Raw genomic sequence first — 26,099 nt, forward strand, 5'->3', positions numbered from 1 at the left:
TGCTATCCTAGGCCTACTCACCGTCTCACCTGGATAAGGGAGCCACCCAGCCCCCCAACATAAAGATGAAAATGGCAGGTCAAAACCACTTTTCATAAGAGTGGTAGAGGCAAAGCATATGATCCATAAGTGAAGTGGAGAAAAAACTAAACACTCAGGGCTGCGAAACCTGGGGGAGGCATCACAAGGATGCTCAGGAGGAATGAGAAAAAGAAAAGCATTCTTGCCAGGGGCAGGGAGAGACATGGATGAGTGAAGGTGGCAGGCCAGAGCAGAATTTTCCCAGGTGTGCATGTTTGTCCAGTGATGAAAAGACACCTGGCATCTTACACGTCAAATTAGTAATGACACAGCAGATTGAGATTAGTGAACAGAAGTGAACACTAGACATGGGAGTGAGTATCCCCTACAGAATCCCCCACCCATGAGGGTGGACCAACTCCTCCTACATAAAAAGATGGCCTCCAAATCCTGGTGAAGGCTGTATTGGGTAGAGAGCTTCTACAAAGGTGGGAAAAACTCCTTCTCCATTACTAAGAACCAAGATGGCAATAAGCTCACCTAAGACTGTGCTTCCCTTTGCTCTGGACCCATGCTTCTATCTGAGCTCTTCCCCCAAGGCTGGGTGCAGTGTCCTTCCAGAGGCTGGATGTGAGAAAAGAAAAAATGACCATGAAGAATCCTGTTCCCAGTTTTTCTCAGCTTTGGGCAGTGGCTGCAGCTGGGCTTTGGCTTCCAGCCCTCGGAGGGCTACATGGTGCAGACAGTGGTCCCAGTATCCCATGCCCTGCAGCCAGCACTTGCCCTCAGTTTCCCATGCCTGCCACTTCTGACTCTGTGCCTGGCCACCACCCGCTGTAGCCATCAGCAGCCCAGATGCAGGCCATTACGTGTGTGGTGATGGAAGACAGAGCTGTAGGTAAAACATGCCCACTGATCAGTTATACCACCAATATATTTCCTGGAGAATACATTCCTACCATCTTTGACAACTATTCTGCCAATGTTATGGCAGATGGAAAACCTGTTGGATACAGTTGGACAAGAAGACAACAGACTACGCCCCCTCTCCTATCCGTAAACAGATGTATCCTTAATTTGCTTTTCCCTGGAATCCTGCATCATTTGAAAATGTCCCTGCAAAATGGTATCCCAAAGTTTGACACCATTGTCCCCACACTCCCATCATCCCAGTGGGAATGAAACTTGATCTCAGAGATGATAAAGACACCATGGAGAAGCTGAATGAAGGAGAAGAAGCTGACTCCCATCACCTACCTGCAGGGGTTAGCCATGGCTAAGGAGACTGGTGCTGTAAACTATCTGCAGTGCTCTGCTCTCACACAGTGAGGTCTCAACACAGTGTTTGACAAAGCTATCTGAGCAGTTCTCTGCCCATCACCTGTCAAAAAGAGAAAATGCCTGTTGTTGTAAATGTTGTAAAAGGACCCTTCTCCTTGGTCCTGCCCCTTCGAATCTTTATTCACTTTGCTCAAAAACAGTGGATCCTTTGCACTCTATGCCAAGTTTTGTTACAGATTAATTTTTCCATTGAACCATTTTAAACCAATCAGTAATTCTAAGGTTTTGTTTTAAATGTGAGTTCAAACTCACATTCTATTAAAATTTAGCCCTAAAATGAAATTTTTTAAAAAAGAATCCTGTTCTACTTTCATCCCCTCAGAATCAGCAGCTGTCAAATCCTTTTCACCACCAGAGACCCCAAGGACCTTCAGAGAGGGGGTCAGAAGGAGCTGGGAGTGGACAGGACCAGGGAAGGGTTGGACTAATGCTGGCCCAGGACCCCCTCTTCTTGGCTCAGGGAATCTCCAGCAGCATCAGAAGGAGGAGACCCTGAACTCCATTACAGAGCCTCACTCCATGCCAGGCACCACCTTACACAGCTGGGCGCCCCCACTTTATAGCTCAGGAAACTGACAGCAGAGTGGGGCCGCCTGTCCCCATTACCACAGTCAATGAGCTGTCACAGGACTCCAACTCCGCACCCTGAGCAGCGGCTCTAGACTCACTGGTGCCATTCCCTGCGACAGTTTTTCTCGGTCTCAAGCCTTAACCACCAAATTTCTCTGACTTTTTCGCAAAGCAATCAATTTCCAGTGTTTAGAAAAACCCTCAATGGCAAATGGCTTCCCCATGCCCGACGGGCTCCGGCTGCACAAAAGAAAGACCTGATTCTGGTCCTGGCTCTGCGTAGAAGGCCCAGCACCTCACTCCCGCCACCATGCCGCGCCTTGCTCCACGGGGACCAGAGTTTCCCATCCGTGACCGCGGTCGCTCGAAGCCTGCATCACGGAGCTCAGGAGGCGGGAGGCTGCGCTGGGGCGAACCGGGACCGAGCGCCGACCGCACACGTCCAGGCGGCGTCGCGGACGGCCGGCGGGGCAGTCGAGAGCCCGCGGGGCCACCGCGCCTGTAAACGCCTCTCAGCTGGTCCCGGCCGCTTCCCCGCCCGCATCCTCCCGAGGCCCGCGCCCGCCTCCCGCAATCCCCGCCCCTCCACAGCTCACCTCCCCGGGCTCCGCCGCCGCGATCCACAAACGCGAGGCTCCGGAGCCGTGCCACCCGACAGCCGCATAGCTTCGTACTTCGCCAGCGGGACGTAGGGCCACGAAGCCGCGCCAGGACCAGCGCTTGGCCCCGTGAAAACACACGAGGAGCGGGGTCGCGCGGCCGCTAGTTCCTCTGGGAAATGTGGTCCAGGTGAGGACCAATGCCTTCTGGGACATGTAGTTTCCCGCGTTCGTCTGCCGGGGGCGGGGCCGATCGCTTTGGCTGCTGCTGTGCTGGGCCCTGGCTGATTCCTGAGTTCTCACAGGTCCCCTCTGAGCTGTGGAGCCCTGGGTTCCAGTCACTGAAGGCAGGTTGGCCTAGGTCTGTGTCATCGCTGCATGCTCAGGTGACTGAAGGTGAGGCCAGCAGATGGTGACTCAGGGTAGACTCCCGTCCCCTGCAGTTATCATCAAAGGGCTGTTGAGCACCTACTAGGTGCAGGCATCATGGAAATCCGTTCGAAATAAGTTAACCGACAAAACGAACACCATTGCTCTAGGTGGAGTAGGTTTTATAAGGCAGGGAGCAGACAAGAAGTCACAGAGATAATCGCACAGCACTTTAGAGGATCCCTGTTACCGGGAAAAGCAAAGGAAGCACAGGATTGGGGTTTCTGGGGACAATTTGGGAATGTGAGCTGGGTGGCCTGTCTGGTGAGAAGGAGCAAAGGTTCCCAGTCGGGGCCTGGGGAGGCGCATTCCAGGTACTGGGAACCAACAGACAATTTATTCTTAAGTAAATACTTTGTTACAAGAAAAACAGAAGGCTCGCCAAACACCAAAGAGGTAAAAGAAAAATGCTCTCGGTGCCATTAAGCAGAAAATTAGTGATGTCGTTTGATTAACTCCTTGTAACAAACCTTTGAGTTCAATTAATCTCAAAGTCAGTCACTGTCGCTCTCATTTTAGCATAAGAGAATATTACAGATAGAACTTGTCACCTATCTTGTTTTGACCTCACTGAGAAATATGCCTTGGACACTGGAATTTGCCAGTTAATATTCTCTCAGTAGTGTTTCTGATAGCTTCAGTGTATTTACTACATTTACTACATTTAAAAATATGTAACTAAAGCTCATTCAATACGTATTACTAACCCCCTTTTGCTACTTATTTATATTATTTTCAGATTCTTTTTTGCATTGTTAATATCCTTGACTTATATCTTTGAAGATTATTTTCTTAAACTCTTTGAACTTGAATTGCTGGATCAAGGGTTTGTAGAACTGTCACACATTTAAGTACACTGCCAGATTTTCTTCCTGAAAGATTTTACAATTTGTTTCCATGAGCGCTTGCTGACATTATGTGCCTTGTGCGCCCACCCACTCTGTATTTTCTTTTATTGCTTTTATTTAATAGAGCAAATTTTGTTTGAACATGTAAATTTAAGTTATGTGAAATTTGTTGTTATAAAAATTTTATCTTGTATTCATATATAATTTTAGTTACTTGGAAAATTAAATGTGTTATATATTGCTTCATCATCTAGATACTTTCTGATTTTTTATTGCATATTATTGTACTGGGGTGCACTGTGACATTTACAAAAGTTTTTACAAAATATCTGCTGTTTAATTGCCTATATAGGTGTCATGTTAGCTTTCCATCATTTTAGTAAATATTTAGGATAATTAGCTTATAAGGAAAAGGCTTATCTTTAGGCCTCACAGTTTTAGATGTTCCTGTCTAGGACCAACTGTCCCCATTGCTTTTGGGCCTATGGCAAGGCACACAACATGGTAGAGAGCTTGTGATGGAAGAAGCTGCTCAAATTGTACCTGGGATGCAAGAGAAAGAGACCAGGGTCCTTCTATCCTCTTCCCGCACTCACCCCCAATGATGGGAAGTCCTCCTGCTAGGCTCCATCCATTAAAATTGCCACCACCTTCCAAAAGTGCCTGAAACTGGGGACCAGGTCTTTAACACAGGGGCCTTTGGAAGACATTCCAGATCCAAGCTTGTTATGGTTTGCATATAAAGAGTCCCTCTTCCAATAGACTCATGTGTTGAAGGCTTGGTTCCTGGCTGGTGGCACTATTTTGGGAGGTGGCGGAAACTTCAGGAGGTGGACATAGGTGAGGAAGTAGGTCACTGGGAGTGCATCGTTGGGGCTGTACCTTGTCCTGGGTCCCTCTCTGTCTCTACTTCCTATCTGAGGTGAGCAACCTCTGCCATATGCTCTGCTTCACACAGACCCAGAATCAAAGGAGCCAGAGTCAGAGGTGGACTGAAACCTCTGACACTAGGAGCCAAACCAAATGCTTCTTAAGTTGATTATGTCAACTGTTTTTTTGCAGTAATGAAAATTCTAGCATAAAACTATTGTAGGTATATTGACCATTTCCTATTGAAATGTTCACATTTCTTTCTTTTACATAGATGAAGAAAGGATTTGGTTAACTCAGTATCATGTATCCCCTTGATCTTTGGTTAATGTGTTTATTCAACTTTGATTTTTGAGATAATTTTTCATGCACATGCAGTTGTAAAAATAATCAGAAGTTCCTATGTATCCTTTGCTTAAGTTCCCCATGGTGATATGTTGCAAAGATGTTCTACAAAAGAACACATTGGGAAGTTGTTTTTTTTTTAATTTCTGGGACAGGGGTTTGTACTCAGGGCTTCACACTTGCAAAGCAGGTACTCTACGGCTTGAGGCATACCGCCAGTACATTTTGCTTTGGTTATTTTGGAGATGGGACTGTTTGCCTAGGCTGATCTCAATCCTTGATCCTCCTGATCACAGCATCCAAGAAGCCTGACTGCAAATAAATTTTGGAAGTTGATTTTTTATCATGCAACTTTGCTGAATCCATTTATTCAAACAATTTTTGCATTTGGGATTATCTGTGAACAGAGTTAAATTTACTTCTTACATTCCAGTCGATGTCTTTTGTTTGTTTTTCTTGACTAGTTTCTTTGCTTTGCCTAGAACTTTCAATGGTGGGTTGAAGAGAAGTGGTGTGAGTGGCATCTCTGTCTCGTTCCTGGGCCACAGCAAGGACCACTTTATGGCATCTGCCTTCTTTTTCTTCAGTGTTTTCAGGGTGCACACGAGCAACTATTTTCATGTGGTGACACAGCTCTTCCTCAGTGACAGACATTGTTGATGGTCTTGATTCCTGTTTGCATGAATGCCTGACATTTCTCTCTTCTGATCTTCAGCAATTCACTTAGGCAGGCAGGGCAGGCCTTGCCTTGACCTACAATTGGGGCTCCAGACGGGTTCCCTATTGACCTGCACAAGGCTAACAGCAAAGGCTGGGATGTGTCTTCAAATGGTAGAGCGCCTGCCTTGCAAGTGTTAGGACCTAGGTTCAGTCCCCAGTACTGCCACAGATCTAAAGAAATTATCAATGTTTTTTGATGTTTCATCTTTCCCTACTGCCCTCCCAAAAGGCTAACATCAGAACCTCACCAGACAAAATCTTCATGTGTTGACGAATGAAGGCTCCTCATGCGATACCAAGCTCAGAAGGACACTTACATTTGCAGCTCATGCCTAGAAGAAGTCACCATGACAACTTCTGGTAAGTTCTTTTTCATTTTCATTCATCTTTAAGGTTTTCTAATATCCTTGTGATTTCTTCTTGGATCCATTGGCTGTTGAAGAATGTGCTGTTGTGTCACCCCTGAGAAAAACAGAGTGTCAGCACCGAGTAACTTGTCCCTGAAACACCCCCTGAGACTCCTGCCAAGTCAAGGGGACAGTGACAGTGGGCCAAGACTGGAACACTGGGATAAGGGCACCTGGAGGGCCACTGACTCCCTGTCGTGCACATGAGAGTGAGGGCAAACAAGTGTCATCTAGAAGAGCTCTGCCTCCTGCTCACCTGCTAAGTCAGCTACTCCAGGGAGTGCTGTCCACACAAAGCAGGCTGAGCTGATGGTGTCAAGGCTATGTAGTCTAACCTTTAACCCCTGTCCCTGTGGAAATCAGGGATCATAAAGGAGCACAGTGGAGAGGACAAATGCTTTTGGTCCAGCTGGCCACCACTGGTAGTGTGGTGGGGGAGGATGCGCATTACTGGCAAGGCACCACGGGACAAAGGTGCTGCTTGCCTAGTCTGTGGTCACCACTGGATCTTAGCAGCACTAAGCCTGCATGGTTTCTGATGAGAAGTCAACTGTTGGTCTAATTGATGATCTCTTGTATAGAAGGAGTTGCTTCTGTCTTGTTGCTTTCAAAATTCCCTGTTTGACTTTGGGTTTCAGGAATTTTACTACAGTGTGTCCTAGTATGGGTGTGTTTGAGGTTATCTTGCTTGGAAGACGTTGATCCTCTTCACTGAATTAATTCATGTCTTTCATTAGATTTAGAAAGTTTTTGCCCATTGTTTCTTCAAAATCTTTTTTTCTTTTTGTCCTTTCTTCTTTTTTGGAGTTCCTATGATGTATAGGTTGGTATGCTTGACGATATCCCATAAGTCTCTTGTTCCCCGTTCATTTTTCTTCATCCTTTCTTCCTGCTCCTCCCTAGATAATTTTAACTGTTTTCAGGTTATTGATCTTCTTTTGCCTGGTTAAATCTGCTTTGACCCCTCTGGTGAAATTTTTACTTCAGTTATTGTACTTCCAGATCCTAAATTTGTCTGGTTTCCTTTTATAACTTCTGTTTGCTGATGTTTTCATTTTGTTTATACATCATTTTCCTAACCTCCTTTCATTTTTGACCATGTTGTCCTTTTACTCCTTGAGAAAAATCCAAGGCAGTTCACTTCACAACTTTTGCTAGTAATTATGATGTCTGGGCTTCCTTGAGATGATTTCTGTCATATTTTTTCTTGTGATTGGGGAGAACTTTCCTATTTCTCTATGTGTTTTGTAACATTTGTTAGGAATTGGACACCCTGAATATTATAACTTAAAAGTCTGAAAATCACATTCTTTCTGTTTTCAGAAATTTCTGATCTTGCTTGTTGAGCTCTGGAGCCAACTATTTATGATGTTTTCAAACCATATTTGCAAACTGTGTATTCCTAATATAGGATTGTTTGGTACTCTTAGAATTTTGGTAAAAATGGCCACATTTTCTTAGAGAGAGTATATTCAGTTTTACACTTCCGTCCATCACACTTTGACTTACAGTTTCAGTGACCACATACAATAAGCAATACACAGTTTGCAAATATGGTTTGGGAAAAATCCAAGTGTGTGTGGCATTATCTTGTCAGGTCAGTCAGTGACCTGATAACAATTTCCTTAAATGTTTGGCTCCAAAAAATGGAAAACATCATGTGATAAATAACACTGAGAGTCAGGGAAGCCAGTGCAGCTGAGAGGGTTGAAACCAAGGCAAATGTCTACACTAGTTTTTCAGAGTGCCACCAGACCACCAGAATCATCTAGCTCCCAAATTTTACTGGGTAAGGTCCTCAGACTCTTTCCTGGAAGCAACTGGACACCCAGTGAGCCTGAGACATGGAGGAATGTTACTTAATTTTGCATGCTACCTTTTTCCCCAAATTAGTAGCCTCTCTTTTCATGAAGCACTCACGTTGTTATACGTGTCCAAGTGTCCAATCACGTTCCAGAGTTCTGAAAACGTTGATTCCATTTGCTCTTTGAAGCTCAGTCATTGCTTTAGAGGAAAGACCAGCCCCTAGAGCTTCATGTTTCCCCATTTTGCATGAGGTCCCTCTTTCCATTCTAGCTTGCTTTGCAGAAATGTTCTTCAGATCCTAGCAGTACATGCCGGACCTGCACGACATCCCACCTGTGAGTTTTCCTCCTGGGCCAAACAAATTGAAGGGTCCATGCTTCTGTGTACTGCCCTTGATATGTGTGTGTTTTAATAAATGAAATAGCTTTTGTTCCTGATTATAAAAGAGAATATGCTCCCTTCCAATATTTGCATTTAAAAAAACTAAAAAAAAGTGAAAATTAGCTATAAACTCTTCAGCAAGAGTTACACATCCTTAAGATTTTATGTTTATCTTTCAAAAAACTTTTCTACGAATGATTATTCTTATAAAGCATGGTACCTGGTATCATGTAACCTGCTTTTTGAAACTTAGTACATGTTTGACATCTGTGTATGTCACTAAACATAGACTGTTCTAGGTATTAAGGACCATCTAGTTCTTTATTGACCATCTCCCAAACTGATGCCATCTAAATCTTTTCTATCTTCTTCTATTTTATTTTTTTAACTTTCAGCAACGATGAGTCTCTTTCCATATGGTTATTGCCCATTTCTCATTCTGTGTTGTAGCATTTGTCCACTTTTCTTTTGGGCAAAAGACTTATGTTGCAAATTTTCTTGTGTTAATTTTCATTTACTTTCCTATTTCTTTGTTGAGCTTTAAAATTTTTTTTCTGTGAATAATCAATTTTTGTGTGTTTATAAAGAAAATATGCCAGGATTTGTTTTCATCATGCTTTGGTAAGACATGCAGACTCAGAAATGACTTCCCCAAGCAAGGGGTTCTACACTCACTGATTCTTAGCACTGAGGCATGGACATGCCTGCACAGCCATCTGGGAAAAGTACCACAGTTGGTCAGGAGTGAAAGGATCCACAGGTGAACATGAGTAAGAGCCTTTATTGTGGTTTCTGCACTGAGGAATGGAAGAGGTACATTTCCCAGGTGCAGGACTGGCTGGTTTGAGTGCTTTCCATGTGCCCTAGGCATAGGGCCTGGGCATAGTAGCCCAATAAGTAGACTTGGGATGGCTATGGCAGGGGATTGTAGGGCCAGAGTGTAAAGGCTGGTGGAGGAGGTGGGGGTGGTCTGGCCTCTGGCTAGTTTGCATGTGAAGACATTGTTCTGGTTGAACCTTTGGCAATCTCTAAGGATATTAGGCAGGGGGGCAATCCCTCTCCCATAATAGTGGCCCGATGTCAAAGCATAAGAACACATAGACAATCAAAGTCATGATTCACGCAAAATCTCATGTAGCCAATTTAAAAAGTTTGTACTGATTTGCCCTTGACACCAAACCTGGAAAGAGGTGTTCTACAGAGCTCCTTAAAAATAGATGATATTTTCCTATAATCTTAATATTTCCCAGATTGCTTTATTGTCTTCCTCATTACATTTGGAATATTTTGGTGCTTTGTTTTAACATTAGTATGTATCAATATTATAATGAGCAAAGTTTGAACAACATGAGTTTTTCTCCTACATGTTCCTATAGAGAAAAGAAATCCTAAATGAAATCTTCTCTCCCTTAAAAAAATTAGTCTCCTCAAACGTTAGTGCCACAAAACCTCTCTGATGCTTTTTCTTCATACTTTTTGGCTCCAACCAGAGAAACCTTACTCTCAGGTTTAGGTCTTAAAGGGAGAATTTCTCCTCTGATACTATAGCCTCAAGAATGTAGGGATCCCATTTGTAGTTTGTCTCCTAACACTCAGTTGGTCTGGAGGGAATCACTGTAAGAGTATTTTTATTGTCCTGAAAATAACAATGTGACTTTGCATTTGTTACTGTGGTGAAATGAGTCTTGTGTGTTGTGGCGTGCCTGCCAGTTTTCTGTCCATTATCCACTTCTTCCTCTACCTTTCTAAGAGTATCCCTATTTCACTGGAGGTGGTGATGTTTTTAACCCTAACAAACAAATGAACAAACAGCAGCAACAAAAATTAGCAACTGCCTTTGGCAGCCTGCTTTGCATGTGGGTGGCCATTGAGATGTGAGCAAGAGATGCTGAGTGGGGCTTCTGGAAAAGCCTTTGAATAAGCCCCCTTTGCCCTTCCTCTCATCACCTGGGACTAATAAGATGGTTGTAGCCTCAGCAGTCATCTTGGAAACAGAGCGATGAAGGCCTCACTCTGGGTGGTGGAGGATAGACCGGAAGAAGCCTCATTTCTAGCCTTGAATTCTCCACTATGGACAAAAAGCAATCTCTTGTCCTGTTTAAGCCAATATAATTGGGATTTTTCTGTTCACCGCAGCTGGAGTGGATTCCCACAGATACAGGTATCTCTTTAAATAATTAAAAAATTCCCTCCTAATTTCTCATTTTTTTTCTCTAAAACCAGTCTGAATGGGTGTATGGGAGAAGGTGGTGTCGAGCTCCACAGTCATTTTCCATTCCTTTGTATCTTGAGCTTCTCTGGACGCCAGCCCAGAACTCACCACTGCTAAGAGGATTTTGAGCCCCTGCTAACGAGTCTGTCTCCTCACGGTCTCCTGTGTCCTTGTTCCTCAGGCTGTAGGTGAAGGGATTCAGCATGGGGGTCCCACAGAGTACATGATGGTCGCCACTGTGTCCTGGGCTGAGAAGGAGTCTGGGGTTGTAAGTAGATCCCCAGGACAGTCCCATAGGACAGGGTGACCACGGACAGGTGGGAGCTACATTTGGAAAATGCCTTGTGCCTCCCTTTAGCAGATGGAATCTGCAAGACAGCCACAGCGATGTGGGAGTAGGAGACTATGGTAAGCACATGGGGCCACAAACAGGACCAGAGTCCCCAGGAACACATGCTGGTTGACACATGTGTCTGAGCAGGCCGTCTTCATGAGCAGATAGGTACTTCAGAGGAAGTGTGAGATCTCCCTGGTCAGTCTGCTCATGAGGAGTGTGTGAACCAGGGAGATGATGCCAGAGCCCACCCACATGAGAGCTGCCAGTCCCCCACAAAGCCAAGGAGTGATGGTGGTGTCATACTGCAGGGGGCTGCAGATGGCCACATATCGATCCAGCGCCATGGCAGCCAGCAGAAAGGTGTCCACATTAGCAAAGGAGATGAGGAAGTACATGTGAGTCAGAGAGTTGGGATAAGTGATGGTCCCTGTTCCTGCCTGTGTTGACCATGAGCTCAGGGATCAGATTGATGGTGAAGCAGATGTTGACAAAGGAGAGACTGGTGAGGAAGAAGTACATGGGAGTGTGCAGGTGTGGGTCAGAGCGGATGACTAGGATGATGAGTGCATTCCCAGCCCCAGTGACCAGGTACATACACAGGAAGAGCCAGAAGTGGACTTGTTGCTGCCCTGGGCCACTGGTGATGCCAAGCAGGAGGAACTTGCTGACTCCAGTCTCATTCTCCTCTCCCCTGTACGTCCCAGTGTGGATAGTGAGGAGTCAGAATTGGATCAAATTTATTTGTAATGCAATAAATGAACACAGTTTTCTATCTATAAAAATCACAGCTTTTTATTGAGTGCACTCATGCTAAAGACTGAACGTGCAATCTTTTCTGTTTCCTACCTTATAAAATATGAACTTTTATCATCCACACTGAAGTGAATGAGGCTTAGAGCAAGTGATGGCTCCAGACCACACTGATGGTAAGTGGCAAAGGACTTTGACCCCAACATGTTCTGAATGTAGATCCTGTGATCTCAACCATCCCACTGCAGAGTGGACGATCTGGTCAGTTTTCAGATGCTGTGTGCTGAGGGCAGTGTCACCATCACTGAGTCTTTAACCTTTATACAGCCAGCACGTCCTCATTGCATGGCTGCTGCGAGCTGAGGGGACCCAATGGAAACTGGACATGAGCCCTGTGCTCAAGGTGCCAATTGAGAAGACAGAGCCTAAGTGTGAAAAGTGTTGGGAGCATTCCCAAATTATTATGATTTGACACGTGACCAGCACGTGGACAAAGGCCAGGAGCAAAACCCTGTTGGCCATGATGCACAGTTCTGTGTATGAGTTTCCCCAAGACTGTTCTAGGTTTGGCCACTGACAATTGTAAGGAGGTGTGTTCCCTGCCTTGCCTATCCCGCTGCCTGCCTGTGAGCTTGTACTGCTCCTTCTCTGCTCTGGACCTTCCTGTGCATCATAAAGACGGCCACCCCCAAGTTCCAAAGTTCAGGGCTTCACACCTTCAGGATTCCATCACGTGGAACCCAACTGACCAACCTGGTGCAGGCTTGCCTTGCACAGCAGGGATTCAAGAGAGCCCAGGATGACGTCTGCCCCCAGCCCAAGTGTCATTTCACTCAGGGCACTGCCAGGTTGCACTGGCTTTTTTTCCTCTCAGTTACTGGCAGCATCTTTGAAAAACTCCAAGAGAATACAACACTTCCCTGCACAAATGTCCTCAATAGAGGGTTGTCACAGACTAAAGCCCAGACTTCTTCTAACTCAGTAAATGGGACTCTTTCTGACCTGAGTCCCACTGACTTCTCTTCCTGTGCCTCCTGCCAGGCTCATGGACTTCAGTCCTTTCTGCCTTAGGGACTTTGCTATTGTGTCCCAGTGTCTGGAACAATAACTAGCACATAGGAAGTGTCAGGAAATTGGTCAGATGACAGCATGAACATTCACAAAGGTATTGCACACCAAAATCTACCAGTATCAAGTACAGCCATGGTGTTTCATGACCATTTGTGGTTATGACTAAGGAGTGCATTTATGAAATAAATTTGGCAAGGCTGGGCTATAGCTCCATGGTAGAGTGCTCGCCTAGCATGTGCAAAAGAAAAAGAAAAACTGTGTGCTTAAAGCAGGTCTAAGTGAGTGAAGTGGAGAGATGACAGTGTTGAGTCAATGTCAGTGTGGGCAAATCCAAGGTCACATGTGAACAGGAATTCCCTTGAGTGTGCTCTTGAGGGAGATGACACATGTAGCCTCCATGTAACCTAGGACCTGTAACCACTGTAGACCAGAGATAGCAACCTGGCTCCTGTTAGCCAGATCTGACTTCAGGGCATATTTAGTTTGGCCCTGCTATAGTTAGGAACCAGAAGGCCTCCTAAAGGCCCAGTGTTAAGGAATTAGTCTTAGAATTGTGGATCCCCAGCCTCTTCTTTTCCTCTTTTTTTCCTGGACACAAGGTGAATGTTTTTTGCATACCATGTGCTTCTGACATGATGTGCTACCTTTCCACAGGCCCAAAGCAAAGGCACCAACTGATGTTGTGCTGAAACTTCTATCAAAGTATGAGACAGAATCAAGGTTTCTCTTTATAAGTTGATTATGACAGACATTTGTTACAGTAATTGACAGATCCTACAGTAACACAGATCCTCAGAGTTTTTCAAAATGCTTCTCCTTGACTGATACTTTAAAAATCAAAGACTTTTTAGAAAACCTGGATTTCTGACTCTACTTGAAAATAAAAAGCCTTGCACCAATGGGCGCAATCAGGGAAATGATTGGTTGGGAAAATAGATTAACTAATTCTCATTGAGAGTCACTATGCAAAAGAAAAAACTCTGTGTTTCATGTCTACACTGACCCTGTGTGTCCCTCAGAGCCTTCCTCTGTAACAAGTTCATAAAAGTCCTACGAGATAGAGAGACACACTTAAGTGACTGCAGAGTACAGTTCGCCTCTCTAGGCTGCCCCATGTCACTGTGGTGGCCTTCTATTCTGCCCCTGGAACCATTGAGGAGCCAGCTACTCCCTTTCAACATGTCATCCTTTCTAGGCTGTGCCTGAAGCTGTTGTGACTATTTCCTTGTCTTCCAGTAGTCTAGACTCTGAAGAAGTTTTGAAAGCTGAGCTGAAGAACTTGGACAAAGTTCTGAAGGTTACAGAAAGCTGACTTTAATTTTAAATGCAGAATTGCTCTCCTCTGCCATTTTAACCAGAAAACCAAATACAGGTTGTGTACCTCATCCAGAATGCTTGGGAGTAGAGATGTTTCAGAGTTTAGATTTTGGAATATTTACATATGCAGAATGAGATATATTGGGGCTAGGACCCACATCTGAACACAAAATTCATTTATATTTTAAATATATCTTATACACATACCTGTGAGTAATTTTATATATTTTAATAATTTTGTGCATAGTTTTGAAACAAAGTCTTACGTGTAGAATTTTGATTTGTGTCTTTATGTGAGTACACAGGAAGTTTTTGATTTTGTAGAATTTTGGTTTTCATATTTTTGGATTAGGGTTTTTTTTCTCTTTATGATAAATTTTAAGGACATAAATGAATTTTTAATAATAGCAATTGCTTAAAGCAACCGGGTCTCCAGGCAGTTTCCTGTCATGACTATGATCTGTAGGAATTTGTGTTATAACTGCTTTCATAGTGTGGATTTGACCTGCACCACAGAGTTTGATTTCTTAAAGGACACCTGAAACTACTTTCACTTAAATTCAGACAGGTGACAGGAAAAATGATGCGGTTTTTATTCAGTTACTCATCATCCAGCAGTACATGTGGAGCACTGTCTTCTGTCCCTGTTGGGTCACCAGAGAACACAGACCACACCCCGCCCTCTGGCGACACCACTGCATTCCAGAAAGCACTTACTAGACTCACACTGAGTTTGTTCAAAGCCAAGGAGGAGCCAAAAGAACTGAGACATGTTAGAAGTTTATGAGGTGTCTCAGTGTCACACACGGCCTGGTCATGGAGGAGGACACAGTGGGGATTGGGAGAGAATAGAAAATGCTTTAAAATGTGTTTTTAAGAGTGATGTGAGAGGTGGGTTTGTTCAAAGCACATTATATGTGTATGGACATATCATAATAAACCCCCTTTGTACAGTTAATATATTTTAGTAAAAAATAATAATATATATATTTTTAAAAATCGACATGACCTACTCTACTGTTTACTTAAATGGAGACATCAAATTTCCTTTCCGGCTAGGTGAGATTTTGTACCTGGAAGGGACCCCCCCTGCTGTCCTTACTATTCCACCTCTGCACTATGCTGCTCATGGGAAGCTGAGGCAGAGAAAGCAGGGGGGGCTGACATTCCTAAACCCACCCTGGCTCATATGTAGTCTTTCTAGAATTTGATTCCTAAACAGATGACTCTTCTCAGTTTTCCCCTCAATCCAATGGGGGACAAGATGGTGAGGTACAAGGAGAGGGTGCATTTAGTGTCTGGAAAAGGGGAGCCAGAGGGCTCCCCTTTATTCAGCAGCCTTTATTCAGGACCACATGTGCTATCTTGTAGAACACTGAGAGAATAAAACCTTGAATACCAGCTCCTCCTCACACTGAGATAAGTACGATCAGAAGGCCATGTGACAGGAAATGTGAATCTACTCATCCACATCAAGGTGGTGGCAGTGACTGGGCAACTCTCCCATTCCAGTTGTCCCTGGTCTTACCCAACTGCCTGAATTACTCTGAATTCATTTCTCTAGATTCTGGCACTGGAGCCTTCATCTCTGCCTCTGGGAACTGATTGGGGGCTCCATGACTGCCCCACTTGATTGGGGGTTTCGTGACTGCCTCCACTTGATTGGGCACTCTGTGATTGCCCCACTTGGTGCAGAGGAGCTCTGGCAAGGGCTGTGGTAGCTAAGATAACTGCTTCCACCTGCCACCCACAGACACCCTTGCTGGAGCATTTCTGGAAATGATGATACTCCCACACATGGCCGCACACAGATAGACACCCACCCATCCCCAAGCCACTTGCTTCCTTTTGTACTCTGTTCAAAAATTCTATGGACTTGGGACTTAGATGAATCTGAGGCCTTTTTTGTAGATTCATGTGGGGTTGTTTGAAGCAAACTTGACCAAGTCACTGTGAGAAAGTCGAGGTCCTGCTTTGGTGACTTTGGGGACGTAGGATCTGCATTTACCTGGGTGAAGTTGGCAATGACAGGACCACTGTACCAGTTAATGGCATGTCCTTTCTGTTTATTATAGAGTTAATTGTTGAGACATGACTCTCAGGCACTGACTGAATAATATCTAAAGGTGCTTAGTTGGTTAAAATATGTAAAGACTTTCCTCCTGTATTATCTGACTTACATTCTGCAACCCTATAGGGTCCTAGATAGGACAGCAAGTGCAATCACCCCATCAGTAATTAGGGCAAAAATTGGCAGGCTTGGGAAAGGATCACATGGCTATAGATATATGGGTAGCATCCTCTCTTTTCTCACTGCTCTGCGGTGTGGGCACAGTACCTGGGGTCCTGGGAAGCATGGTCTGTCTTCTTACCCTCTGGGCTGGAAAGTAGTCTCGTTTCATGTATGTGGGGGTTTTATAATTCCCACTGTAGAGAGAACCCCCCCAGCTCCTTGTCACAGGCATTTCACAAGGGAGTCTGTCTGTGTCCTACACGTCCCAAATAAATCAACTTCCCTAGGGGCTAAAGAAGAGAGAAAGGGGACTAATGTTCATATTGTAAGTCAAGGACATGAGATTTTCCTGTTGGGAATTTTAAAGGACATTTCAGGTCTCTGTTGGGATGGGGTCTTTTACAGATCTGCATTCTCTGTTCTTTATTTTCTAAATATTCTCTGCCTCATTTTTATTATCCTCAAAGGAGTAGGAAGTAAGTGAAAGAACATGGATTCTATGTTGGAGCAGACCTAACTTATCTTTTGATTATTCCAAATATGTATGTTTGGAGTTGGTCGGGTGACTAAAGATGCTGGAAAACCAACTGACACCTGATGGAGTAGATGGTGACAAGAAATGGACGGTGGTTCATGTTAGCCTCTGAGTATTTGAAGTTAGGATTCTCACTGCCTTTATTCTTTGTGGAGAACAGAACACGCCTTCCTGGCCTCCATCTGGTCTTCCTATGCTAGATACCATTTTGTCAGACATTATCGTTACATGTGGAGCAGCTGTACTTAGGTAGGTGTCAGGGTGGCTATTGACCAGAGCCTGGTAATTTTGGGAGAAAACTCTGTCACGCTGTCTGGTCACAGTTTGGAAGCCACATTCTATGATTTGCTCTGATTTTGATATTGGCTGAGCTTCGCCTGTTTCTGAAATAAAATATGGCAAAGATGTCAAGATGACCTTCCTGGCTGGGCAGCATGAATCACGGTGCTCAGATGGTTAATGGCAGTGTGCTCAGCCTTGGTCTCTGGAACAGCTTTAAGTGTACCATCCAGAAGCTTCCAGCTTTCCCTTATCCTGGCCTGTAGTTGCCGTAACAAGTGGTCCTGTAGTATGAGAGTCTGTCCGCTCTACCCCACGATATCGCATGAGGAAGGAGGTGGTTAGAGAAATGAGCAGACTTTTTTTTTCCAGTATTGGGAATTGAACCCAGGGCCTTGTGCATGCCAGACAAGCATTCTACCACTTGAACCATGTCTCCAGCCCTTTTGTTTGTATTTTGTTCTGAGATGGGTCTTACTAACGTTCCCTAGGCTTGCCTTGACCTCGAGATCCTCCTGGCTCTACTACCTTAATAGTTGGGATTACAGATATGTGTTACCACGCCCAATAGAAACCTCCTTATTCTAACATTTATGTGTATTTTATTTAGTCCATAGGACTTAGGTTAACTTTCTGGCTCACTTGATTGGATTGAGATGTGCCCAGGAGACTAATAAATCATACCTCTGGATGTGTCCATGGGGGCATTTCCAGAGAGGATCAACTAAGGGGGGAAGATGCACACTGAATGCTGGCATCACTATCCCAAAGGCTAGGGGCTCTGAAGGAATAAATGCGGAAGGGGGAGGAAGCCAGCTAGAGCAGGCATTCCTCTCTCTGCCTCCTGGCCACCATACACTGAGCTCCTGTGTTCTGCCGAGCCCTCTGTGCCGTAATGGACTGAAATCGCTGAAACCATGAGCCAAAATAAATCATCTTCCCTTAAGTTATTTCTCTCAGGTGTTTGTCACAGTGATGAACACCTGACTAACACAGTGACCGTGTCACATCCTGGGAAGATTTTCCTTCATTCTGTCACCTCAGGTCCTAGCCCATTCCAGGCTTTGCCTCTGAGTTCTGTGTATCAACCTTATCCAATCATCACAATGACCACTGTAGTGTTGTCCCTCTGTATCCACTGGGCACTGCTTCCAGGAGCCTCTGCAGATATCACAATCCCCAGATGCTCAAATCCCTTAGATAAAATGGGGTAGGATTTGCATATAAACTGCAGCCACCTCCTGCATGCTTTAATTCAGCTCTAGTTTGTGGTTCCTAATGCAAGGTAAATCTATGTAAATAGTTGTTTTACTGCATTCCCAGGAGATAATGACAAGAAAAAGTTCTGTAGATATTCAGTACAGATATTCCTTTTCTTCCTTTTTGAATATTTTTCACTTGTGAGTGGCACTTCTGTGGTGTGGGACCACAGCAGACACAGAGGGACAAGTGTATGGGACAACCTTTCTCATATCGCCACCGACGACTACAACCCATGTCTCTTGTGGTTCTTTCTGACTGTAATAGTTCCTCAATCGTGACTTTGTTTTTCCTGTTCTTAACTCTGTTGAAGAATCTTGGCCAGGTGTTTTGAACAATGGCTTGTATTTGTATTCTCTGACTTTTTCATGATTAGACTGTTATTAGGACCTTTGGGGAAGATTTCCACAGACGTGCAGTGTCCTCATCACATCATATCAGGGATGCATGCTATCGGCATTAGTTATCACAGGGGACGTTAACCTTTATCCTTGGTGAAGTTGATATTCACTGCAAAGATTATGGCTGCTTGTGTATAGTATTTGGCTGTAAGACCCTAAGTCCAGCTGTCTCTCAAGGGCAGAGATGAATATTAAGTTTCACACTCTGGTGGGATGGGGAGGGGCAGAGAGGATCTGCACACACTACTTGTACATCTTCTGTAGGGAAAGTTGGTTCCTTCTCTCCCATTTATTTCCTTATTCAAATACTTGTTCATCAGTATGAATTTACTGATATTTTTTTCTACTTTATGTTGGTACCAGGGACTATCAGTGGGAGTACCATGCCCAACTGTTCAAGATAATTTTGCACAATATTTTTAGTGCATTTCTCTCTTGACTACAGCCTGTCCCATACGGTTACCTGTGCAATTTTCCACTTTACCATCGGGTTGGCACTTGCCAACAAGGCAGATTTTGGAACATCTTGGATTTTGGATTTTCTGATCATGGATGCTCAACCTGTTGGTATATCTGTTTTTAGTTTTGGAATTGCATCTGCTTTGACATGGGAGCTCATCCAGGTTTCTAGTGGTCTTTAGCATTCTCCATTTCTCATTTTCTTCCTTCCTGCCTTCTATCCTCTTTCTTTTAAACCTATCATTTCTTTTCTTTACTTTTATTTGGTTCTGTCTCTCTCTCTCTACCTTCTTTCTCCCACTCTCAACACTTCCTTAGAATCTATTCTAGAATGTATCCCAGGCCTATTTTTCATGAGCACAAAATGGAAATTTTTTACTGCAACACAATATACATAACTTCATAATATATAAACTTGGGTTTATTAGGGCACAGAGTTCGCTGAGTAGACAAAGGCAGTTTTCAATTACACAAGGCAAAAGATCAATGCCCAGAAAAAATTGCTGAAGTCCTGATGATAGTTTAGTTTCTGACCTGAAGCATCAGAAGGCAAAATTAAAGGAGAAAACCAAGAAACTCTTAGAGGGTCTCATGAGCAGTAAATGGCAGGAGAGGCCTCCTCGGCTCATAAGAGATGTTCTGGCATATCCTAAGCTCCAAGTAGACCTAGGCTTGAAAGGCAGGTGGTTCCATAAAACTTCAATGGCCATGACATGGGGTGGTCCCTGGGGAACTGTGCAGGGATGAGGCATGACTGTCCCATTCACTTTCACTGAGGTGAAGTCAAACACTTCTTCCCAAGTTGTTTTAATTGACTTCTGAAGAGTTGGCTCCCAATGGCAAATTAGTGGTAGGTGGAAATTGCCAGTGGGGAGGAGGCTCTGGTTCCCCTGGAGTCCAGGTAGCAGGAAGGGAGGTTCCTGTCATAGGCCAGCCCTCTGTTAACTGGTTCTGGAGGACAAATCATAAGACATAGCCCTGGTTTTCCTGGCTGTCTCTAGGGAGGTCTCTTTTAGTTTGGTACAGTGTCTGTTTCTATGGGGAGAGAGCCCTAGAGACCCTGCAAAGTGCTTTGCCCTAATTAATGACTAACTCATGTCCTGTGTCTCACATAGCCAGGGTGATTCTCTCTGAGACCATGGAGGTATCTTTCTATTGCCTCTACCTGTCCCTGAGATGAGGGTGGCCCAGGAGAAAAGGTGAAGGAGCTAGGGAGGTTGCAGGGCAAGTAGGTACCCAGCAGAATGAGGTTGAAAGATGTGAGGCTCATGTGCAATTGGCCAGCCCATAACCATTCACACTGCCCAGGCCAAGCACACACCCTGTTGCTAACCTTCTATGGGCTGCTTTTCCCTCTAGGCAGGCCTCTGTGTATGGTGAATAATGGCTTCCAAGATGAATTTAGGGTCATGGGGATGGAAAGTTGCTTTTCCTTTGGCTCTGTACCTTTTAGTAAGTTCAGTGGTTTCCCTGCATCCTTCTCTCTGCCCTCATACTCATGTCTTTGCTGAGGCATGTTTAAGGTAGCAGTAGAACAGAGTAATAACTTTTACATTTACTCTATAATAAGAATCATCCTTTAGATGTTTACATATTTAAATGTAAAAGCCTAAGCATTTTATAACAAAGATCTTTAAAACAAATATCCTGGTTTTTGTTACCTTGAGTATCATATTAACCTTATAATAGCAATTTAAGAACCATTTTGAAGATGTTTACATACACACGCACACAAACGTTTTATAAATTAAGCATGCCAGAAAAAACGTCAACTTAAGCACGCATAAAATGAGTCGGAATTCCAGGAGGTGAGTAAATTTTGCCCATGCTTTAAACAAATTCACACACACACATTTACACCGAAGTTATAACAGTTTCCTTCAGAAGTCCCTGACCTGTGAAACTCCTCTCGGAGGTTCCCGGGAGTGGATCAAGCTCCCCTTCCATCCAGTGAGATAGGACGTGACTTAGGACTGATTTCCCGGGGGTGGTGCTTACCAAGTCTGGATGAGACTGCCAGATGAGTTGGTCCACTTCTCCTTGGAGTCCAAGCCAGGTCAAGACTGCTCAGAGAGTTGGGGCACCGGGGCGAAGGAAGACCCAGAATCCCATCTGGTGGCACGCCACCTCGTTCGGTCCCGTGTCCCTCCCTACTCCAACGCAGCCCAGACTCCAGCTGGTGGCACAACAGGCCAGTCGGTTGGAATCTCGCTGGGGCCTCCAAATGTTGTGGCAATATAGTCAGAGGAGAAACCAAGCGACACTCGTAGGTAGGAGTGGAGAACTCAGATTTTAATTTTACACTAGCGGGTCCAGATGTGTACCTGTGTCTGAGCCCTGAACAAAGGATTCACAGGATATTTAAAAGGCAGTGCAGGGCATCAGGTTACAAGGAATGCGCTCTCCCATCAATTAGGGGCTACTAGTGGATTAGTTAAGAACAGCAGGGGAGTCCTGCTTTTGGAAAGTTTATTTACAAGTGGAGACAAAGGAATGCAGGAATGAGTGTTTATCTCTGCATGGTGCCCCTCACCTGGATCCTGAATTTTGCATGGTTCTACTGGGTAATTCCTCGTGTTTTACAGCTCTGTCTGAGGTTACAGCTTTTCATTGACAGCTTACCATGTTTTGCGATCCTGTTTCAAGGCTATCTTCCTCTTCAAAATAATCAGAATAAAATAGTTAAACTACCTAGGATAAAATGAGAATATACTTCTAAATAAAATAAGTTCATATTTAAATCATATATTTAAAAAATACTATCCTGAGAATGAAATTTTATTAAACTTCAATATGATGTAAAGCTTAATGACTGAACAACAATAGTTAATTTAAACAAAATGAGAGAGAAGTCAAAATTACTTTGAAAAGAGGCCCTACTTTCACAATGCTGTCAAGTATACTAAATACAGTTTTTGGCATAAAGACACAGCCTTTGGAGTTTAAAATATCACCACTGCATGACGATATACATAAAACTGCAATTATTATTTATGCATTAGTGGATTAAATAGTCAAGAGGCTATACAATCTAGACCAAAATTAAAACTAAAATGTACTAACTAAATGAAATAGAATGGAATTAAAATAAGATTCCTATTTAAAGCATCTATTTATAAAATATCATTCTCATCATTATAATTCTATTAAGCTCTGATTTGAGGTAGTTACTAAGTAACAGTAGTAATTGAAAGTGACAATGAGAGAAGTCAAAAGTATTTTGAAAGAGATTTTACTTTTGTGTTCATCTACAATTATGGTAACTACATTTTTGGGCATAAAGACACAACATTTGGAGTTTAAGAAAGCCAGTGCAAGATGACATAGATAAAACTGCAAGTAATGCTTATGTAATAGTGTACTAAATAATCAAATTCAAATCAATATAATACCTGGTGCTGTGGCAAACAAGGACCCCCTCCCCACCTCACCCAGGCCTTTTCACCTTTAAGAGCCCTGAGTTGTTCTGGCCGCCAAGTCCCAGCTCTCTGTCAGGAACTATCCAGGGCCACTACATGACCCAGTTCTGACCTGCTGGGGGCTACTGGTAAAAGACAGGCACAGAGCAGAGTCCCCTTTGTGCTTTTCTTTCCTGCCATGAAGCTGCTGTGGGAGGAGGTGATGTTGACCTTTTGGCAGCCATCTTTTGACTCTGAAGCTCCAAACTTTGGGAGAGAAAGCCACCATGATGAGGAGTTCACAAAGTTCTGAACAAGTCTCCTCTGGAACTATTCCCAGATAAGCAATATCCTCGTATTTTAAGCATCAGTAGCCCATTCTTTCTCCTGCTTGCAGCCCAATGCGTTCTAATGGATTCAGCACCCAGTGCATGAGCTGAATAGATGAAAGCACTTGCTGTGTGCCCCATGCACTTTCCTGTGTTCATTCAGGAGTCTTGCAAGGAAGGTCCAGGTATTATTCTCAGGTCACAGTCAAGTGTGGTGGTACATGCCTGCAATCTCAGCACTGGGGAGGCTGAGGCAGGAGGATCCCGAGTGTGAGGCTAGCCTGGGCTGCATCGCAACACCCTGTCTCAAAAAGCCAAAGAACCAGAACCCCTCTCCCACAAACGCAACATAAAGCACACAGATGACAGACGACACGGACACACACGCGCGCACTCACACACAAACACACACAAAATGAGGCATGAGTGCTCAAGTCTTTTATTAAAAGTTGGGTCATCTTACAGTACCATTGTCACTAGGAATGGGGAGGGATAGGAGGAGTATCCCAGAGGGGTCTGAGGGAGTAAGAGGACTGACTGGACGGGATGGGCTCCACCACAACTGCTGAAATGTTCAGGCAGTGCGAGTCAATTCTCAGCCAAAGCATGGGATTTGTGCGTGGATTTGGAGGTAACTTTCCTTGGTCATGGGCATTTATTGAATCCCTTCTGTACCCCAGCTGTCAGTGACAGACACTTTTCAGGGGTTCTTTGGCAATGTTGGGGATATCTTGTGTTCTCACAACTGGGGAGGAGGGGTGCTCCTGGCATCTCGTGGGCACCACACGCTGCTATGGTTTGCAATGATGCCCTCCCCCAACTAAGAGTTATCTGACCCCAAACGTCTCTATCCTGGGTTAGAGAAACCCTGCTGTACATCAACTTGCTTTCTTAGACTCACATTTTACAAATTAGACAACTGAGGCTCAGAGAGGGGAAGTGTCTTGGCCAAGGTCGCCCAGCCTGTTAGATTTGGAGCTCGGATATGAAGGCAAGCCTGTTTCATTCCCCACCCACTAACTCCCAGTTGTGGGAGATAGGATTAATTTCAAGTTCTGGCAAATGCGGCTCAGAGAGGTGTTGTGACCAGTCTAGGGTCACACAGCAGAGCTCTTCCAGTGACCTTTATTATTCTGTGAGACACTCAGGAAAAGGCCAGCCCCCTTTTAGAGTGAGTCCACTCCCCACACCCAGTGATCACTAACTCACATCCCTTTATTCTCTGCCCAGGACAGCTTCCCTCACTTATACCTCAGCCCCAGGTCAAATGCCACCTCACCCAAGATCCCAAAGAAACAGGGATCTGGGGTGGAGGGGGCAGGGCCACCCCACTCCCTCCCTGCTTTTAGGGACTTGTACTGTTTCCCCTGAGGACACTGGGAGAAGGATTCTAAGGTCTGGAAAGGAGATAAATAAGCAGTAATGTTCCTGGCCCAATGTTGATTATAGTCTAAAAGGGGCATTTAACTGACTCAGGGAATCTTCTGCAGAGACTGTGGGGCAGGTCAGGGACTCATGGGTAGGTTGGAGACAGGGACCAAGCCTAGAGATTAAGCACCACATGCCCTAATCATTAAGGACAGAGACTTCCTAGGTGCTGGGTTCTGATGCAAGAATTTCCTATGGAGTGACCCCCAGCCCTGTGCGGGCCCCTGTTGCAGGACACCGCTATTCTCCCCTGTCTTGAGGGAAACGCTGAGATCTACAGGTTAGGAAGCCGGCCCAAGGGTGCCCTGCCTGGGAGCTATGGAGGGATCTGGGCAGCACCTGAGTGGCTGGTTCTGGGTCTTAGAGCCTCTAGGTGGATCCATACCTTCCTCTAAGGCAGCTGAGGACATTGCCTAGTGGTTCCAAGATTATCAAGGTCACGCAGAACTGCCCCACCAGAAGCTGGGCTACTCAAGGTGTTACCATGGGTGCTGGGGCACAGGAGGGCCGCTGTCCCTCCAGAGAGGTGGGAAGGGCAGGGTCACCTGCCAAAGAAGTTTAGGGAGAAGAGGGAAAGAACAGAAGGAAGGGAAGAGGAAAGAGCGAGCCCGCACAAGCCCTTAGGCGCCTTCCAAATGTCGCAGGGGGCCCAAGGACACCGAGCGCCAGGGAGCCAGGGGAGTGGGCTGGGTGGGCCTTACCGGGTGGTGGGCTGGCTCAGAGCGGCTCGCTGCCTGCGGTTCAAGTCTGGCGCGCCGGCCCCGGCGTGGCGGCTGCTCGGCGAGTGGCGCGTGTCGGGTGGGAATGGCGTAGATCGCGGGGGACGGGAATTGGTGCGGTGGCCTCTGAGCGCCGCACGATCTGCCAGCCCCAGGGTTCCTTCCGGAGCTTCTGACGATGGCGCTGAGCGCGCAGTGCGGCCTCCTGGCCCCGGGGCCCACCGAGGACTGTGCGGCGGCGGCAGCGCGGCGGGCACTTGGCAGACGCTCCCTGCGTCCACGGGCCCTCGCGCGCCACTCCGTGACCCGAAGCCGTGACCCGATGCCCTTGCGCCCATCCGGGATATGGCGCTCTAGGGAAGAGCGGACACCGCGCGTCCGCGCAAGGATGGAGGCCTTCAGAAGCACAGGCGGTGACCCCAGCCGGCGACGTCGCGGCGGGCGGTGCCCACCCCGGACCCTGCGCCCAGCGGCCGCCAGCGAGTGCAGGAGTCAGCTGTGCCTCCGCCTCTGCGTCGTCAAGGAGACCCTGGGCACCGAGAGGGACTATGTTGGCACCTTGCGGTTCCCTCCCTCGGTGAGTGTCGCCGGGGCTCGGGGACAGCCTCCCCCCCGCCCCGCAACCCGTGACTTCAGCCCCGGTGGGTGCTCAAGGAGCATGGGCAGCGCTGGCGCGGGCACCAGCACCTCCACTCCTGCAGGTCTCAGGCTCGCCTGGATCCTCCCAGGGTCCCCTGCTCCCAGCTGCCAATCGTGCTGCCCTTTTGTCTTTTTCTCCCAGCTCTCCATCCTTTCAACTAGTTTTAAAATGAGTGACATCCTCAACGCATGATGCATTGAGGATCCTTCAGTCACCTGGTCCTTCAAGGCCGATTGGTGGGACAGACTAAGCTACTCTGATCCAGAAAAGGAGTAGGATAAAGCCCAGAGGAGCTTGCCAAAACAAGAAACTGTGGTTTTGTGTTGTCCCTATCTTTTATTGTTTAAAAGATGTCTTTTGTGCAGGGCTTTGCACTTTCTAGGCAGGAGTTCTA

At 45.5% G+C, this 26,099-nt stretch overlaps 2 pseudogenes; one reads left to right on the forward strand and one right to left on the reverse strand.

The window, feature by feature from the left end:
• The first annotated feature begins 876 nt into the window (after positions 1-876).
• On the forward strand, positions 877-1,434 carry LOC109674253 (ras-related C3 botulinum toxin substrate 1 pseudogene; annotated as a pseudogene).
• Positions 1,435-10,198: 8,764 nt separating this feature from the next.
• LOC109674250 (olfactory receptor 1D2-like) lies at positions 10,199-11,842 on the reverse strand (annotated as a pseudogene).
• Between the last annotated feature and the right edge of the window lie 14,257 nt (positions 11,843-26,099).

Source organism: Castor canadensis, chromosome 16 (genome assembly GCF_047511655.1).
Source record: "Castor canadensis chromosome 16, mCasCan1.hap1v2, whole genome shotgun sequence".
Lineage (NCBI taxonomy): Eukaryota > Metazoa > Chordata > Mammalia > Rodentia > Castoridae > Castor > Castor canadensis.